This window comes from Gymnodraco acuticeps, unplaced genomic scaffold (assembly GCF_902827175.1).
Source record: "Gymnodraco acuticeps unplaced genomic scaffold, fGymAcu1.1, whole genome shotgun sequence".
Lineage (NCBI taxonomy): Eukaryota > Metazoa > Chordata > Actinopteri > Perciformes > Bathydraconidae > Gymnodraco > Gymnodraco acuticeps.
Genome location: NW_022990996.1, coordinates 173253 through 187500, shown reverse-complemented (window position 1 = coordinate 187500; position 14248 = coordinate 173253). Strand labels below are relative to the sequence as shown.

Sequence of the window (14248 nt, the reverse complement as noted above, 5' to 3'; positions counted from 1 at the left end):
CAAATATCTGTACTTTCTACTTCTTACATGTTGAACACAAATACCTGTACTTTCTACTTCTCTCATTTTCCAAACAGCTGGTTCCTTTAGTCTGAATGTGTGTTTGATGCGTGATCATTATTATCTAGAGTCATTGCGTGCCTATTGATTTGAACACGATACGTGTATCCATCATTTCCTGGTCTTCTCTAAAGAAGAGGGACCAATGGAAACGTTGTCATGTTGCCGTTGTTCAGCATGGAAACATTCATTAGCTAACAATGACATTATTGTTCTACTAATATAAAGGGAGGTCAGGTACTCTTTAAAACAGCTGCTAGTTATGGGTACTTTTTACTTAAGTACATTCCAAAGCCCATACTTCTTTACCTTTACTTGAGTAAAGAAGTTTAGTCAGTACTTCTACTTTGTATTTTTCAACACGAGTATGTGTACTTCTACTTGAGTAAAGGATGTGTGTACTTTTGCCATCTCTGTATACTGTAGATTCTTAATGGTACAGATGTTAATGAAGGCAAGGGGGTGTTTATTAGTATGTAGTGTCTCTACTGGGACATGTTTACATTCTTTAACGTTCAAAAAGGTCTTTGTTTTTCTCATACTGCCTTACTTTAAATAAAATCTCTTCAATGCCTTTTCTTCAGTTCTTCTAAAACTGGACTGAACTTTGAAAATGTATTAGTTTCTTATGTAAGTTAAAGTATCATGAGGACACAACAAATAATTATCTACATGGTAACCCTTAATTTTAGAAACGGGGAAAACATCTCTTTACTTTAAAAAGGCCCTTATGCTTTTTAAAAAAATAATTAATCTTTTTCTTTTTGCTCCTCTACTGTGACATGTCTCTGTTGTGATTGGCCAACCGCTAAGAGCTGTGTTTTCTCTTTTAGTATTCTTCTTTGGTATAAATCATCCGACTAGCTAGGCTGACGATGAGTGTGCTTTTTCTGCAGTTTTCTGATGTTGTGTCACATGATTTATGGATATTGAACTCCAGATTTGTCAAAGAGTAGTTGCTGCCTTTTGGAGCTGCCAACCTATTTGTAAGGCAGACAAATGTATGATAAAAAAAGTAACATACAATCCAATATTTTGCAGATATACTGACATCATCATAATCAATCTAAAACCAATAATGTTCCAGGAAATGGGTTATTATCCGTTTTGTCCTATGCACTATATTTAGTCATCTTATTTGCATATTCTCTCTGGTCTCTTACATTGATAATAACGTTTCTAACTAAAATGAATTTGCTGAATAAAAAAACGTCTGACCTGAGATTCAAGTCCTAATGGAGCAAACATTTGAATATTTAAAAAATAAATATTTCTTACATTGTTGAATTTAATGGACATTTAATCAATCAGCATTGCATCACATGTGAATCTGAACTGTGTGCTATCAACACGATGACTGTTCAGGGAGCCGTGTGTGAGTGTGTATTTTATCTCTATTATCTTCAGTGTAACAGCTGGCTAGGATGTCACACACACACACACACACACACACACACACACACACACACACACACACACACGCACGCACACACACACACACATGCACACACACACACACACACACACACACACACACACACACGCAGAAATACAAGGACGACCACGGCACAGATTGATCACTGCACTGGTGGGAAGTGCTAAGTAGCAGCAGGAGTCAGCAGAAAATGACAGCATTTCTCAACACAAGTGTTAACAGCAAATACCTTCAGAGGAAACAGAGGAATTCCTGCGAAACAAAGAACATTATTAACATTTTTCCTCCATCTGGCATCCAGTCTGTCCTTCTGAGTTACTTTCATAAATAAACACTCGTCCACAAAGTGAGTCACCTTCATTCAAGCTTTCAACTGTTGTTGTTTACCGCTGAATAAAACCCATCAGCGGTTAATCCCTTCGAGGCTAATTCATCTGGCACACGTGATAATAACATCTGAACACAGGATGGTAACATACCATATATCTTTTTTGTTGTTTTACCTTAGGGGTGAATGCTATGTTTTGACAGGTAATTATTTTCAACACTTCATGGATCTTGTTCGGCTGCATTCCTCTTCCTCTTAGAGAAGCTGTATTGATTTCTGAATGGTACATTGGATTTCGAAGGCACTGTCCTGCGATGTCAGGTAGCACGGTGGCATTATTATCAGGACACTTTGTCAGTGTCTTCGATTCAGTGTCAGATGACCTGAAGCATCCTCCCTGCAGAATTGATGCATGATGCTGAATCCCTGCTGGTCAGGTGCTGTTATTTCTGTAGATGTTGGCTAAATGATTGTTGCATTTAGAGATAAACAAACAATACTTAAAACCCAACATATGCTAACGTGTAAGGAGTCTTCTCTAGTTTATCCTGGCTGCTGTAGCTCAGGGTGTAAAGGGGTCGTCAATCATCTGAAGGTCGATGGTTCGATCCACGACCCCTGCGGTCAATATGTGGAAGTGTCCTTGGGCAAGATACCCTAATGGTTCCCAACGGTATAGCCAACTGTGTGAGAGCATGTGAATGTTTATGGCTTCTAAAGAGTGGCGCGTATATGTGAGAATGGGTGAATTCTGACTTGGGTTGTAAAACACTAGAAAAGATCCATGTAAAGACACGCTGCAGCCTGCCCTTATCCTTGGCTGTGCTGCAGCGTACCAGATGGTGATGGAGGAGGTGAGGATGGACTCGATGATGGAGGTGTAGAAGTTCACCATCATTGGCAGGTTGAATTTCTTCAGCTGCCTCAGGAAGAACATCCTCGGCTGTGCTTTTTTGATGAGGGACCAGATGTTCTGCTCCCAGTTGAGGCCCTGGGCGATGATGGTGCCCAGGAAGCGGAAAGACTCCACAGCAGTTACTGGGGAGTCACACAGAGCGATGGGGGCGGGTGGGGCTGCGTTCTTCCTAAAGTCCACAACCATCTCCACTGCCTTGAGAGCGTTGAGCTCCAGGTGGTTGTCCCTGCACCAGGTCACCAGATGGTCCATCTCCCACCTGTAGGCAGACTCGTCCCCACCAGAGATGAGTCCGATGAGGGTGGTGTCGTCCCGTGGTGTAAACCCGTTTCTGATTCTGATTCTGAAATGCAGACCATTTACTACTTCAGTTCATATTATATCAAATCTATTTCACTGCGTACATTTTCAGTGGACATTTTGGGACAGTCTTAGTGGACAAAATATGCCTTTTTTAGTTTTTATGCTAATACACAATGCTTTTTTGACCCAATAGATAGTTTACATGTGAAACATAAAATCATAAAAAGTAACTTCACAAAACCTAGAATTCAACATTCAGATGCTCTTCATGCTAAGATTAGTCGCTGTGTGAAGGTAAGGAATGGGTTTGTCTATTTTCATTTGTTACACACTGTCAACCAAGGCCACTCTCACTCTGTATCAGGCACAGTCAACTAGGTTTTCTTCAAACTGACCTTGCAATGTGTGTCACGCTGCAAATCCATCCAATCTAATGCATCACATGGGCCAAAGTAAAAAAGCTTTGTCAAAGTGAAACTTAACAAGATGTGGTGAAATTAAATTAAATGTAACACTTTGAACAACAAATGCATTCCTTTAGGTTTAGGCAACAAATCTACTTTTTAGGTTTAAGTAAAAAAGATATTGGTTAGAATTAGGGTTAGACTGCAACACTTTGTTTTTAATACCTTTCAGTTTTTTTTTTTTTATACTTGGTCACCTGACTTCCCCCTTCACTCATGTCATAATTAAACTGTTTTGCTAGAGGTCAGGATCTTTCAGTGTTCTTTCTTCTGATGATCAACTTTGTGAATTGATGATAAAAACCTACCTATGTTGTAAATGTATTATCTCTTCGATATACACACGGCATCTATTGCACGTCTGTCCGTCCTGGGAGAGGGATCCCTCCTCTGTTGCTCTCCCTGAGGTTTCTCCCATGTTCCCTTTAAACTGTGGGTTTTCTCCGGAAGTTTTTCCTTGTACGATGTGAGGGTCTAAGGGTGTCGTATTGTCATACTGATATTCTGTACAAACTGTGAAGTCCACTGAGACAAATGTAACATTTGTGATATTGGGCTATATAAATAAACATTGATTGATTGATTGACTAGTTGGTGCAGCAGGCCCCTTCTGACCCATATCTATGAGGCTGATAATCACTTGTAAACCTTTTTAATTGGCCGATAGCATTTATACTGGATGCTTAACTTTGCTGAATTGATTTAACATTGGCTACCATAATCTAATGTAAGTAAAGCTTAAGGGAAACACCTGCAATGCATTATATCAAGCATGGCTACGCTTTAAAACTCATGAGATGCATGTTGTGTTATTACTTCTTTTTACAAAGTTAAACAGTGTGATACAACTATTTGTTTACCATTATAATGATGTTTAAGTTTAGCATATTATAAAATGTCATGAGTCATTCTCAACAGAACCCAATATTCCATGTTTTAGTATTCAACATTCATACAGTATTATGCTGAGAAGTAACAATGTACTTTCCCAAACCAACAAGGGAGATCATTAAAAGATGTATCATCCCCTTTTCAAGACTGTGAGGTGGCTGAGGCCGGAGGAAGGAAGGAGGCCGGGAATATTGATTACCCCCCTCCTCTTTTCAGTACAGCACACAGCGCAGATCGATAGCACTTCAATGGAGAGCAATCCGATGGCTGCAGTGCAGAAATAGATAAGGGGATCACATTTCTTTGGGTTGGCGGAAAAAAAAAGGCAGCAACAGTTCTCCCTCTGCAGTCGGCTGATTCTGGACTTAAGGTGAAAAGTTAAGAAGTTCTGATCGTTTCACGGATGAAGTCTGGAAAGGTCTTGGTGAAGAGAGTTTCTTGATTATGCTCTACTTTATTTTCTCAACTAACTGAAGTGCTTTTGGTGATCAATTTAGGTTTCAGTGCTGGTTTGATAGTGATCTCATGTTGTATGATTGTGAGACTGGATGTTTATGAAAATAACTTCTATATGAGGCTCTTTATGCTTTTTGGGGGTTCCCCCTTTCCTGTAGTGTGTTATATTCAGAGTTAAGAATAGGGACACTCCATGGTTTACGAGAGAATTATCTGATCTCATTCATGATCGCAATAAGCAATGGTCTTTAGCTAGAAAGTCTAACACTAGCCGTGGCGAACCGTCAGGGCCTTCAAGGTATTCAGAGAATACCCTGGAGCACTCAGATAAAACAAACAAAAAATAATCGATTTAATTATATAAATAAAAATGTAATGAAATTAATAAATGAGAATTGTATAGTGTTGTTGATCTGTAATATTACAGTGTTACATTGATTTGTTTGTCCTTCTCGGACCATGCACTACGCATTTCAGTGGTTTTGTGTTAGAAAAGAAAGCAACCAATCAGATCTGTTTCTGGGTCTCTGGGTAGAATATCCTTCAACCAAGGTATTCTACATCCTTGATAGAATGCCCTGGCCGTTGCACTGAATGAGAGCGTACGTTTGGACTGACAGTTTGATCAACCAATCATATATTGATTTGTAGCCAATGGGCGTATTCTTTCAGAGTTCCCCTCGGTTCCAGGGTATTCTAGAAGGCCCGCTAGTTAACTGGCTCCTCGAGACAGAGGATCTAGATTAATGCGACGAAGCAATTCATGCCGTTTTATTGTTTTTAACGTTGAAATGACAAGTGCAACAGGTGAAGATGAAGTTGTTTCAATCAATCAATCAATGTTTATTTATATAGCCCAATATCACAAATGTTACATTTGTCTCAGTGGACTTTACAGTTTGTACAAAATATCAGTATGACAATACGACACCCTCTGTCCTTAGACCCTCACATCGTACAAGGAAAAACTTCCGAAGAAAACCCACAGTTTAAAGGGAAAAATGGGAGAAACCTCAGGGAGAGCAACAGAGGAGGGATCCCTCTCCCAGGACAGACAGACGTGCAATAGATGCCGTGTGTAAATTGAAAAGATAATACATTTGCAACATAGGTAGTCCAAATGTTTGGAAATGCATGTGTGTATAATAGGAAGATGAATCCACGAGGATATCCATCCAGGACCTATGATCCAGGACCACAGCCACGACTCAAGATCCAGGACAGAGGAGCGCAGGATCATCCATGACTCCGGATCCCGGCGTATACAGACACCAAAAAGAAAGACATTTGGGGAAGCTGGGTTAATCGGAACATGAGAGTACACAGGTATAGACAGAGAGAAGGAAGAAGTAAGATGTCCCCTGACAAACTAAGCCTATATCAGCAAAACTAGGGGCTGAATCTAATCAGCCCTAACTATAAGCTTTATCAAAAAGGAAGGTCTTAAGCGCACTCTTAAAAACGGATAGGGTGTCTGCCGCCCGAACACAAACTGGAAGCTGATTCCACAAATGTGGAGCTTGATAAGAAAAGGCTCTGGCTCCCATTGTACTTTTAGAGACTATAGGAACAACCAACAACCCTGCATTCTTGTAACGCAATGCCCTAGTAGGACAGTAGGGTATAATGAGTTCTTTAAGGTAAGATGGCGCCTGCCCATTAAGGGCTTTGTAGGCGAGAAGAAGAATTTTAAATTATATCCTGTGTTCTATAGGGAGCCAGTGTAAGGCAGCCAGAACAGGAGTAATGTGGTCCCTTTTCCTAACTCTGGTTAGTACACGAGCTGCAGCATTTTGAATCAGCTGAAGCGAATTGACTGACTTCTTGGTACACCCTGATAATAAAGAGTTACAATAATCCAGCCTTGAAGTAACAAATGCATGGACTAGTTTCTCTGCATCGTTTTGAGGCAAGATATGCCTGATTTTTGCAATGTTACGTAGATGGAAGTAGGCGGTCCTTGAAATTGATTTTATGTGGGCGTTAAAGGATAAATCCCGATCAAATATAACACCAAGATTCCTTACAGTCTCACTGGAGGCCAAATTAATGCCATCCATGGTTAATATATCCTTAGATAATTTGTTTCGTAGATTCTTCGGGCCAAGTACAATAACTTCAGTTTTGGTCGTGTTTAACATCAAAAAGTTTAAGGTCATCCACGTTTTTAAGTCCTTAAGGCAGTCTTGAATTTTATTTAGATGATTAATTTCATCAGGCTTGATTGATAAATATAGTTGAGTATCATCCGCATAACAATGAAAATGTACAGAATGATTCCTTATAATATTGCCTAACGGAAGCATATATAATGTGAACAAAATAAGTCCGAGCACTGAGCCCTGTGGCACTCCATGGCTAACTTTAGTTTGCGTGGAAGATTCATCATTGACACGTACAAACTGAGAGCGTTCAGATAGATAGGACCTAAACCAGTCTAAAGCAGTTCCCTGTATGCCAACTAAGTGCTCTAGTCTTTGCAATAGGATATCATGGTCGATAGTATCAAATGCAGCACTGAGATCGAGCAAAACAAGAATAGAGACACGTCCCTTGTCAGAGGCTATTAGAATGTCATTTGTGACTTTAACCAGAGCTGTCTCTGTGCTATGATGTGTTCTAAAGCCAGACTGAAAATCTTCAAATAAATCATTGTTTTTTAAGTAATCACACAACTGTTTTGCGACCGCTTTCTCAAGAATTTTTGAGAGGAACGGAAGATTGGAAATAGGTCTATAATTGGCTAAAACCTCTGGATCGAGGTTGTGCTTTTTAAGAAGCGGTTTTATCACTGCTACTTTGAATGATTGTGGAACATAGCCTGATAATAAAGACATATTCATAATATTTAATAAATAAGTGCTAATTAATGGAAAAACACTTTCAACAGCTTAGTTGGAATCGGGTCTAACATACACGTTGATGGTTTAGAAGAGAGAATCATTGAATTTAATTGTTCAAGGTTTATGGCTGAAAAGCATTCTAGTTTACTATCTAGTGTAATATTAGAACTTACGTTTCCGGGAGCTGTTGATAACACTATAGGGACGGGTGGCGCAGTGGTCTGTGCATCCGATCATCAGATCAAGGGGGAGTGCTGGGGAACTCCAGTTCGAAACCCGCTCCTGCCGCCACTGCGTCAGGCCGTTGTGTCCTTGGGCAAGACACTTCACCCGGATTTGCTCCTGTGGGTATTGTCCACAGTACATGTATAATACTAATGTGTACCTGTAAAAGTGCCTCGATGACCTCGAGGCGTGAAGATGGACGGTGTGGCGCTGTGCAATGATCATCAGATCAAGGGGTGAAACCCGCCGCTGCTGCGTCTGTAAAGCCGGTGTGTCCTTGGGCAAGACACTTCACCTGAACTTGCTCCTGTGGGTATTGTCCACAGTATCTGACCATTGCATGTATCATATATGTGTAATGTGTGTATATGTAAAGCGCTTTGAGTCATTGATAAAGCGCTATAATAAATGTAAGGAATTATTATTATTATTAATTATTATTATTAATTATTATTATTATTAATTATTATTACTATACTGGTCAAAGGCAAGAGGTCATTAATTTTGTTTCTAAGAGTAACAATTTTATCATTAAAAAAGCACATAAAATCATTACTACTGAGTGCTATGGGAATAGAAGGCTCAATTGAGCTGTGGCTCTCTGTCAGCCTGGCTACAGTGCTGAAAAGAAATCTTGCATTATTCTTATTCTCATCTATTAATGAAGAGTAGTAGGCTGCTCTCGCTTTACGCAGTGCTTTCTTATATTCATTGAGAGTAATATGCCAAATTAAACGAGATTCTTCAAGTTTAGTGGAACGCCATATCCTTTCAAGTTGTCTCGACTTTTGCTTTATTTTGCGGGTTTCGGCATTATGCCATGGAGCTAATCTATGTTGTTTTATTTTCTTCTTTTTCAAAGGAGCAACAGAGTCTAATTTTATTCGCAGCGCATCTGTAGCACTATCAACAACATGATCAATTTGGGGTGGTGTACATTTTGTATAAGTTTCCTCCCTTACATGCAGACATGCTATCGAGTTAAGTATTGGTGGAATCTCTTCCTTAAATTTGGCTATAGCACTAACAGATAGGTTTCTGCTGCAGGAGCTTTTGACTAATGCTTTGTAGTCTCGTAACAGTACTTCAAAAGTTACTAAGAAATGGTCGGATAAAGCAGGATTATGCGGTTCGACTAATAGTTGCTCAATTTCAATACCATAAGTCAGAACAAGGTTGAGAGTGTGATTATAGCAGTGGGTTGGTTTATTTACAATCTGACAGAAACCAACAGAATCTAATATAGAGTTAAATGCAAGTTGTTGCGGAATTGTTGTGAGTACCCTTTTCAAGACGACAATTCAGTGAAAAGACGGACATTATAATGTCCAGAGGGCGGCGGCGGGGGGGGTGTGTGTGTCTACAGAAGGTCCAGTTGTGATAGACACGGTTCGCCACTGAACACTAGTGATGATGACTGGCTTCTTTTTCGTGTCCTCAGAAATAAATGTTCAGCCCTTATTAAAAAAGCTAAAGCTGATTAGAATAGAATAGAATTCCTTTATAAAGAATTCCTTTATTGTCATCGCACCAGGTACAACAAAATTACTATCTGAGCTTAACCACTAATTGTTTTAATGACCATTCTAAGTTCTGGAAAACAATTAAATCACTTCAGAACAAGAAGGTTTCTAGTTTCCCTCAAAAACTGAAGGTCAGTGATTATTTTATTTCAGATTCAGATGTATGTCTAATGCTTTTAATGCTCACTTCAAAAAGGCTGGTCACATTTTTAATGAGCAAAGTCATGACTCTCTAAATGGTCGTACTCACAGCCCTAGTCAAGAGATGAACTCCCCTCTTTTTGATTTCGCTTATTTCTCGGTCTCTGAAGTCTTACACGGTTTGCACTCAATTGATCCTAAAAAGTCTGCCCGGCCTGACGGCCTACATCCTTTCTTTTAAAAAATTGCAGCTCAGATTATAGCTCTACCAGTTACTGACATTTGTAATCTCTCCCTGTCCACTCACACACTGCCAGCTGTGTGGAAGCAAGCTCTGGTATCGCCCCTCTTGAAAGCTGGTGATCCCACTGAGTTGAATAACTATCGTCCTATCTAAAATCTTTCTGTGTTATAGATTCTTGAGTCCCTAGTTTCTACTCAGCTAAAACTTTTTTAAATTCACACAACATCCTTAATCCTATGCAATCTGGATTCAGATCAAAGCACAGTACTGTGACTGCCAGTCTGAAAGTCTTAGACGATATTAAGGCTGCTTTGGATAAAACATCTGTTTGTGTTGCATTGTTTATTGACCTAGCCAAAGTATTTGACACTGTAGATCACCACATGTCATCATCCACAAAACAATAGAACGCATTATCTCCAAACAACTCCACCGCCATCTCCAAACCAACCAGCTTTTTGAACCCCTTCAGTCTGGTTTTCGTCCCCACCACAGCACAGAAACGGCCCTCATCAAAGTCCTCAATGACCTCCTCACCTCTGCTGACACCGGTTCCCTCAACATCCTCATCCTCCTCGACCTGAGTGCAGCCTTCGATGCCGTGAGCCACACCATCCTGCTTACCCGACTCCAGGACATCGGTATCGAAGGTACTGCACTCAGGTGGCTCCAGTCCAACCTCTCCGACAGATCCCACTTCATCTCCCTCAACAACCACTCCTCTGCCACAGCTTCAGTCACCCAAGGTGTTCCCCAAGGTTCAGTACTCGGCCCCCTCCTCTTCATCATCTACATCCCTTGGTCAGATTCTCCGCCAATACAACCTGGACTTTCACTGTTACGCTGACGACACACAGATTTACCTCAGCACCAAATCCCCCCACAACCCCCCCTCACCCACATCGAATCCTGTGTGACTGCAATAAAATTCTGGATGCAACACAACTTCCTCAAACTCAACATCAATAAAACTGAACTCCTCCTCATCGGCTCCAAATCCACCCTCAGCAAAACCCCCAACCTGACCATTGATGGCACCCCTGTTTCCCCCACCCAGGCACGCAACCTTGCCATTATATTTGACCCCACCCTCTCCCTCGAGCCCCACATCCGTCAAGTTGTAAAAACCTCATTTTTCCACCTCCGCAATATTGCCAAACTCCGTCTCTCCCTCACCCGCCCTGCAGCTGAGCGACTCATTCACGCCTTCATCTCCTCCCGCCTTGACTATTGCAACTCACTCCTCTACGGCATCAGAACTACATCCCTCAATAGACTCCAGCGTGTCCAGAACGCAGCCGCCAGACTCCTCACCCACACCAAATCATGGCATCACATCACCCCGGTCCTCAAAGAACTCCACTGGCTCCCCGTTTCACACCGCATCCACTACAAACTCCTGGTCCTCACTTTCAAAGCCCTCCACCATCTGGCCCCCCCCCTACCTCACTGACCTCCTCATCCTCTACCAACCACCCCGGTCCCTCAGATCCACCTCAGCCGGTTTGCTTTCCATCCCCAAGGCCAAACTCCGGAGCTTCGGGGATAGAGCCTTCTCTGTGGCAGCCCCGAAGCTCTGGAACTCCCTCCCCCAATACCTCCGTGAGTCTGAGTCCCTCACCCTGTTCCAGTCCCGCCTCAAAACCCACCTCTTCAACTCTGTATCCATAAGCCCCCCCCCCCCCCCCTCTCAACCAACTTCCTCCTGACTGCTTTTCTGTTTTGTTTCTTTGTTTCTTTTTGGCTTTGTTTTTGTTTTGTTAGTCTACCTTCCCTCCCAAATGTAAAGCGTCTTTGGGTTCAAGAAAAGCGCTATAGAAATCAAATGTATTATTATTATTATTCTGTCTAATGTTATGTTGGTGTCTCGTTTCGGTCATAATGCCATTTGCTGATTTCAAAGTTATCTAACCGACCGTACTCAATGCGTCAGGTTGGGTAGTACTGTCTCTGACCCTGTCACCTTGGAGAAGGGAGTTCCACAGGGCTCTATTTTGGGGCCCTTGCTCTTTTTATTTTATTTTATTACAATATTTGTAATCAGATGCCATTTTCTACCTATCATATGTGTGCTGATGACACTATTGTATACTCATGTGCTCCTTCTCTGGATATGGCCATTTCCAATTTAAAATCTGATTGTATCACGCTGCAGCATGCGCTTCTTGATTCTAAACTGCTATTGAACAGTAAGAAAACCAAACCAATGCTCTTTGCTCCCAAGTCAGCGTCCTCTTGCCTTTCCATTGACACCCTTGATGGTGTCTCCGTTGAGTTTGTCGATACATACAAATATTTGGGCTTTTGGTTGGACAGAAATCTAAACTTTAAACACCACATTGAAGTTCTAACTAAGAAATTGAAATTCACTCTTGGCTTCCTTTATAGACTTAAATGTTGTTTTTCATCTTCTTCCCATAAAAGGTTGGTCTCTGGCTTATTCCTGTCCCAGCTGGACTACGATGATACCATTTATAGATTTGCCTGTCCCACTGTTTTGGCCAAACTTGGCCCACTCTACCATGCTGCACTGCGATATATATCAAATGCACCCTATAGGACTCATCATTGAAAACTGTGTAGCCTAACTGGATGGTCCTCACTTACTATGCATAGGATGCAGCATTGGTTTTTATTAATGTATAAAGCCATTTTAGGAAAGCTTCCACTGTACATATGTGCCAGATTTGCTCCAGTTTGTGACTCTTACGGCCCGTCCACACAGCGGCGTGCGTTGAAGCTTCAACGCTTCTGCCCATTCACTTTGAATGGGGTGACGTCACATTTCGCCGAACTGCATTGTGGGAGCGAAGCGTAGCTTCAAAAGCGTTGCTCGCTGCAAAAGTTGATTAATGTTCAACTTTTGAAGCTTCGGCGGAAGCGTCAGCCAATCGAATCATATGCCCGTACAAGCTCTAGCCAATCAAACCGCGTGCTTGTGTGTCCGGGGCGGGAGATTCATGTGATTGGTTGTTGGTCGAGTTTCAGCCCCCCCTGCCGGCAAGCTTCAACGCACACCGCTGTGTGGACGGGCCGTTACAACCTCAGATCCAATGCCTGGATACGGTTCCAGGTACCTGCTGTGCGGACTGAGGCTGGAAAAAGGAGTCTTTTTTATTATGGTCCTCCTTGGTCTTGGAATGACCTTCAATCACGCCTCAAACTGATGGCACTTGTCTCAATAGCACGTTTTAAATTGAAGTTGTCTGAAGTTTTTTTACTTAGTTGTGTTCTCTGTATTTTACATGTCTGTGTTATGTGTAAAAATGTGTAACGTTGCTGCCTTCTTGGCCAGGTCAGCATTGTAAATGAGATTTTATCTCAATGCTTTTTATCTGGTTGAATAAAGGTTAAATAAAAAATAGGGTTTTGTGCATGTAAATGGTCTGCAAAGGCTAAAATCCCTGTGTTTCTCTCGCCTCTTTTGGACTCCTTCATTTACTTTTGTAACATCACTATGTTGCCCTGGCGCTTCTATTGGCTAGCGCTCCAACACACTGTACGTGATAGGCTAAGGGGCGGGACATCTCTAAGAGGTTGACCAATCACAACAGAGCCTGCCAGCTAACCAATCAGAGCAGACTGGGCTCTGGTTTCAGACAGAGGGTGAAAAGAGGTGCTGCAGCACAGGCAGTATGAGAAAAATAAAGAGCTTTTTGAACATTAAAGCATGGAGACATGTCCCAGTAGAGACACTAAATACATAATGTCCTGTTTAATGAATGTTCTCAGTTTTGTGTTAAATGCAGCAATTGTAAAGTTGTGGCTAACCTGTGCAATTCAGATTCGCTGACTTAAAAACACACATTTTACCTTATGAAATAACGTACAGTAATCTATTTTGAATATCCATTTGGGGGGAAATTATCATTCACTTGTACAAGTATCTCAGGAATAGAGATATGTCATTTGGTTTAAGTGGTTTAATTAAACTCATTATTTACTAACTCTTTGCAAATTCATTTCCGTTTTGTGTTACTTTTGAAACATTCAATGTCATTTTTTGTTCAGATTGTTTACGTGGCAGCTTCAAGGGACATTTATCTGATAACTCTTTCACAGCCTTGATTTATCTTGATACAGAAAATTAATTTCCACTCCTGAATGCACTGTTTTCTCCAAGGGGCTTTTGTTGGTTAATTAAATCGTTTACGGTTTATGGAGGTGTTTAGGATCTGTGGCTTTTAAATGAATAGTTTTGGTCCAGGGCTTGATGCCATCATACCCAACGTTACAACTGCCTCACAAATGAGAAACACTGCTTGTTTCTTCAAATGATGTTGACTCTCAAGCGATTTGACGATACGACAAAGTTTGGTTTATATAAAAATGAGATTTGCTATGTTTATGCTTCCTCTATCTTGAGATAAGAACAATTCAATGTCAGCTTTTCATTGTTATTAAATGACAACAACAGAA

At 41.2% G+C, this 14248-nt stretch overlaps 1 protein-coding gene across 1 annotated transcript in view; it reads left to right on the top strand.

Annotated features, from left to right (window-relative positions):
• LOC117559238 (microtubule-associated protein 1B-like) overlaps positions 1–14248 on the top strand; it is an 83581-nt gene that overhangs the window by 7518 nt on the left and 61815 nt on the right. The window lies entirely within an intron of this gene.